The 6,317-nt window shown below is 47.0% G+C and overlaps 1 pseudogene; it reads left to right on the plus strand.

The window, feature by feature from the left end:
- The first annotated feature begins 1,785 nt into the window (after positions 1–1,785).
- LOC111733823 lies at positions 1,786–1,901 on the plus strand (annotated as a pseudogene).
- Positions 1,902–6,317: the final 4,416 nt, after the last annotated feature.

Genomic DNA, 6,317 nt, shown 5'->3' on the forward strand with positions numbered 1-6,317 from the left:
GCACCCACCCCTCCTACACAGGGGACGCTTCCGACGCTGTCCCACAAACCGCTGATCCTCACCTACTGCTCCAACCTGTTAGGCCTGCAAGGCGGAGTTACTGGTCTGAAATGCTAAGTCTCTCCACAATGGTTTTTAAGGGATGGCGTCAAAACAAAGGCAAATTCAAAGTAGATAAAACCGCCACCCACACCCCTAACGTCAGGGCTCAGGACAAGCAGCACCTGGCATGCACATGCCCGTCCGTTCCAACACAGTCTAGGTCACAAGCGACACTGCCAGGCCCGAGGCTGCGAGAAGCTCCCTCCCGGGGAGCAGCTCCGTCCTCCAGACGCTGTCTATGCTGATGGTTTTTGCCAGAGGGAGAACCTGCCCTTCTCCGGGCGGGTGGCGCAATCTGGAGATAAGCTCAGTTTCTACAACCTGGGCGTGGTGGCACCACTGTCCCCTCATGGGCGGGAGCCAGGGGTGCAGCTGACACCCTCCCTTGCACGGTCCGCATGTCAGCTGCGCCCAGAGCCGGGATTCTCCCCCGGCGCCCGTGCACGCTTTCGGCCGGCCGCCTCTGCGCACAGTCGTGACTGGTGACACTGGCTTTCGTGAGAATCCTGTCAGCATGTGATTCACAGCACATGAAGAGCGGACGCTTTGCCAGATATCCATACGCAGTTTCTGATTTCCCTTCCATCTTATTTTCATCTGACCGTTGCTTAAATAAGCATCACCTTGTGTGTACGTTCTGGACCACGTCCCCGAGTTCCTTACTCTCCCACCGGCTTCTGGATTTCCTGGGAATTAAAACACTGCTCACCGAAGCCACAGGGACTGTGGCGCTTGTCAGGAGCGGTGTGGACAGACCGGATTCGGAAGCCACCCCCATGAACTGACAGCGTCCTAGTGGGCGTGGCACTCAGAATCCAGAGGCCATACCTCCCCGAGCTGCACAAACACACCCTACGGAGAGATCTGACCAGAATGTCAAAGTTCCACAGCAAATAATGATCTCCAAGAAAACCCGGCCAAAGGAAAATACCCGAGAGACAGAAATGATCGGATGTCTCTGAGGTCCGAGGCTTTAATTCATTTAGGCCAAATTTAATTTCTTTCAAGCTAAGGCATATGAAGAATTATTAATTTGCACGGGTGCTTTAGCCTCAATATTAATTAAGACTATTGTAGTTCATTGTAATGTCAAAAGGAACTCTTTTTTTTTTGACAAGCTGATATGTATTAATGAGAAACTGACCCCATTTTTTTCTGTGTGACCTGTAGAACAAGAATCACTAGGATAAAATCAGCAATTTCACAGTTCTTGTCCTCTGTCAAACAACTACACACTGACAAATCCTTCCCATTTGATTCATTAGGAGAGTTCTCATATGTAAGGCTAATACGCTATGACTTTTAGCGTTCGGTAAATTTAATCACCGCACCATTTACGTGTGCTTGTTCACTTTATTTCACTTTATGGGAGGCGAATGTGCTTTAGACTACAATGCCATGTGTGTCTAGAACCAGACAATTCTAGAGCTGGAAGGAAAGCTTGAGATCATTTAGTCTTAACCTCGTCATTTTACAGGGTAGAAATTGAGGCTTGCGATGAATGCCGACTGCAGATTAATGAGTTCGGCTCGCTGGTAAATCCTCTCTGGGCTCCCATTCTGCTGCCATTAGATGACTTCAAAAATTAAATTCATGGACGTGGTTCCACAGTGTAGCGGTGAGCACGTCTCCTTTACTAGCAGAAGGTCCTGGGTTCGCGCTCCACTGGAGCCACAGTCCATGGTCTACGGCCACGCCACCCTGAACGAGCCCGATGTCTGATCTCGGAAGCTAAGCAGGGTCGGGCCTGGTTAGTACTTGGATGGGAGACCACCTAGGAAGACCAGGTGCTGTAAGAATTAATAATAAAATAATAATAAAAAAATTAAATTCAGGTCTTATTTTACCACACAATTGTTTGTTTTCTTACCAAGAACTTTCAAATAACCATTCTGCATTACAGACTATAGTTGGTAATTAATTATCCACACTAGTAAATAATTACTTCAATGAAAGATCTTTTTTAAATGATGGATCATTTTATACAAATCGTTCTTCAGAATTTCAAATGCCCTTAGGAATAATCACAGTCCTTTACTTTTAGAACTGGTTTTCCATCTGCTAGCTTGTAGATAAAGGGGTAATAAACATCATGGAATTTTAAAAATTCTGTTAATTACTATTTTTGCAACTTTGGGCAAGTCATTCAGCCTTGTTTCCTTACCTTAAATAATAATAATTTAAAAATCAGATTATCTGAGCACCTAATACATAGCGTTAATGAAATAAAATGTAGTAAAGGAGATCACTCTTATAAACTATAAACGCCAGATTTACAGAAGTTAATGTCATCGTATTATTAAAACATTTTTTTGCTAAGACCCCAAACCAACGTTTCCGTGGCTACATTATTTCACTTCTTTTCCTATTTGTTAGTTTTGCTATTTGAACAGCTACAGCAGATGCATCCTAAGTGACAGTTGATTAAACCTTACACAATATTTTTTAAGAATAGACTTCTATTTCTTAGAGAAGTTTATGGTTCACAGAAAAACTGAGCGGGAAGTCTAACAAGCGCTCATATAATTCCCGGTGCCACACAGGCGCAGCCTGTCCCCCATCAGCCTGGCGCACAGCAGCGGTGCACGCGTTACGATCAATGAACCTACAGGCACGTCAGTATCAGCCACGTCCACTGTGGACTCAGGGTTCCCTCCTGATGATGTACCACCTGTAGGTTTTGACTAATGTATAACGACACACGTCCGCCACGACAGTGTCGCAGAGAACAGCTTTACTACCCGGAAAATCTCTGCTCCTCTGCCTCTAATCTCCCCATCTTTCTGTCTTTTCCAGAATGTTATATAATTAAAGTCGTAGAACACAGCCCTTTTAGATGGGCTTATTTCATTTAGCGATATGCACTTAAGCTTCCTTCTTGTATTTTCATGCCTTGACAGCTTATTCATTCTCATCACCAAATAACAAACACTCCACTGTCTGTATGTACCAGTTTCTTTATCCATCACCTGCAGAAGGACACCTTGACTGCTTCTAAGTTGGGGCAATTACGAAAAAAGCTGCCACAAACATCCATAGCCAGGTTTCTGTGTGGACAGAATTTTTTAACTCTCGCGAGTAAATGCCGAGGAGCATGATTTCTGGATTGTGTAGTAAGAGCGCGCTTCGTTTTGTGGGACTGCCGCACTGTCCCCACCAGCGGTGGGCGGGAGTTCCTGCTGCTCCCCGTCGCCAGCGTGTGATGTCGTCACTGTCAGGATTTGGGTCATTCCGGCAGGAGGGGAGTGGATTTGGGTCATTCCGGCAGGAGGGGAGTGGATTTGGGTCATTCCGGCAGGAGGGGTGTGGTACCTCCTCATTGCTCTAATTTGCATTTCTCCGATGACATCCCCTACGGCGCATCATTTCATATGCTTATTTGTCACGCGTAGGTCTTCTTTGCTGAGGTATGTGTTAAGGTCTTTAATCAGGTCGTTTCTTTGCTTACTGGTGAGTTTTGAGAGGTTTTTGTATGTTTCGGATAACGGTTCTCATCGGAGCCTCCTCTGCTCTGATGTGAACACTGCTCTGCAGATCCCACGTCCTGACTGCATCTCCCCCCAACCCCGCCCCGACTTCTGCAAACTGCAGAGGAATCATGAGCAACATCCCCTGTCCCTCGGCGTCTGAGCGTCTGGCCCTCGCCCCCTGATCGGGGCGAGCCCTGCCACGGCTTCCCCCGAAGCCTCACCAAGCGGCGGCCTTTTCTATCCACTCGCCTCAGATGGGATTCGTGTCCTTGTTCCTGATGCAACTTTCCAGACGGTTCTCCCTCCTTCTTTCCTAAACCCTCCACATCTCAATTTCCTACGTGTAAATAAATACATTTACACGTATGACAATAAAAAGCAGAGTGTTTAGATGTCACTGAAGGGAGAAGCCATCAGCTGATTTTTAGGGGGTTTGCATCTTTTCCTCGAAGTACCTCGTCACTAGCTTAACCTTAAGCTTTTCATGCTGTGGAGCTTCTGTGTCAGAAACCATATTTCTGTTTCCTCTTAATTTCTACATCTGAGCCGATCATACTAAGTGTCGGTACTACCCCCTTACTGTCGCTATTTATTTTTCCTAACGAAACTCAAAGAAAAAAAAAATTTTTTTAATTCTCACAATTCTGTTTCTGCTGAAGAAAAAAAAGACCAGATGGCAAACCTCCCTCCTAACTTGCGGGTTTGCGACAGCCTCAGAATCTACGCCGAAGATACATCAGAGACAAGAACGCACGTGGCTTATTTTTGCTCTTGAGAAACAGAGCAGAACTAGTCAAGGCGAATGGCTTCTAAATACAAACGAGTTTTGACACAAATTCATTGTCCTATTAACATTTCGAAATCTAATATTTATATTGAATCTGACTCTTCGATCAAGTTCTGCAGTCTTGTACACATTAGACAAATTTCAGGTTTCGAAAAAGGTATAATTAAAAGAATTTGCATAAGACTGTTGTTAAAAAGATAATCATCCTTAGCACACTCCAAGTAAAGGCAGGACGGCTGTGGATACATTTCTTTTCTCCCGGCCACCCACGAGCAGCCCCGGCGGCGTAGGGCAGTCTAGGATTCAACGACAGATGGCTTCTGACCCATTTCCAGGACCAAGCAGCTTCGTGTGTCGGAGAGGTGGCATCTGAGACACGACATCCACCGCTGGGAACTATCATTTAACAGAAGCGCCGTCGGAACGGGGTGTGCGCTTCGGCACAGCACCCGGCGAAACGAACAGCGGCTACATGCAAGTGGGCTGTCCTGTGCTCGCCACGTTGTTGGGATAATTAAATAAATGACAAATTACACGTAAATGCGGTCGCGTGTGTACACGTCCCAGCACACCGCCCAACCAGTGCGACTCATTGTTGTTGCTATTATTTTTTTCCGGACCACGAGATGCCAGACTGTACCATGACATGATTACGTGACGAGCCTGCCGATTGGGAGAACACGTACATGCTGCCTTCATGCCTTCCGAGGGCCATCTTGCAGAAGGTGCATGAGACCTGCTTGGCGCAGTTCCAGGGGAGGCATAAGCAGCAGCACTGGATGAAAGGACAATATGAGACTCCACGTCTGGAACAGCGCAGTAAGCAGAACAGTGACTGTCACCCGTGAACACACTGTGTGGCGTGGCTAGGCATTTGGGCTGCAGATGGATTAGAGCCGCTCGTCTGCTGACCTGGGATCTCCGGATGGGCTGGGTAACTCGCACGGCCCCTTGATGTGGGGGAGGGGCTAAAAGAACCAGCGTGCGGGTGACATGACGTGAGACAGACCTGAGCCGCTGTTGCTAGCTCTGAAGCTGGAATGGGACCATGCGCTAAGGAGGACAGGTGGGCTCCAGAAGCTGGGCAGGTAAAGAAAGCAGATTTTACTCCAGGACCTCCAGAGAGGAAGGAAGCCCGTCAACAGGTTGATTTTAGCCCAGTGCGGCCCACTGCAGACTTCTGACCTCCTCGGCTAGAGGATAATGAATCTGTGTTACTTTAAGCCACTAAATTTATGGTAATGTGTTAACAGCAGCCACAAGAAACTAATAAAAAGAGCACACTGGGAAGTGAGCTATACGATACAGAAAATGACGATGCCTCCAAGCTGGAGGCTCAGAGAGCGGCTAAGGTTTTAGGGGAAAGTGTCTACAAAAGGGTTCGCACGTGATGTAGACAGTTTGATGATACGGAGCTGAGATCTGTTTAGCAGAAGCTGTGGAAGGAAAGTCATGGGAATTCACTGATATATGGATTCAGCTGCTGCTGCTATTTTTTCTTGGTAATTGAAATGAAGCACTGTCGATGTGCAATGCGCTTTGGATGTAAAAGCATTCGGCACGTCCCCCAAGGCCTCGTATCCACCTTCGACCTTGTGAATGGAGGAAAAGGCGTCACTCTCAGGATGGAGAGCCTACTTTTCATCGACAGGTTGAGCATCCCTCCTCTCTCTTATTTTTCCGCGCCAACCCGAAATCCGAAGGGGCCCCCCAACCAAACAAAACAACCGGAAAGTGCTCGTCTCCGCGATTCTGTCTGCGAATGTTTTCTGAATAAGTGACCGAGCCGGCAAGAGCAGCTTTTTCTCAGCTTTCTGCTTTACCGAGCTCTGTTCTCCAAACCATGGATGTCGGACCTGTTTTTAAAAAGAGGAAGCAGACAAGTTCCGAAGCATCTAACCCGGTGAACGAAAACACTTTCCATGCGGATCGTCATGAGACAGATACATAAAGTTAAA

Source organism: Pteropus vampyrus, unplaced genomic scaffold (assembly GCF_000151845.1).
Source record: "Pteropus vampyrus isolate Shadow unplaced genomic scaffold, Pvam_2.0 Scaffold650, whole genome shotgun sequence".
Classification (NCBI taxonomy): domain Eukaryota; kingdom Metazoa; phylum Chordata; class Mammalia; order Chiroptera; family Pteropodidae; genus Pteropus; species Pteropus vampyrus.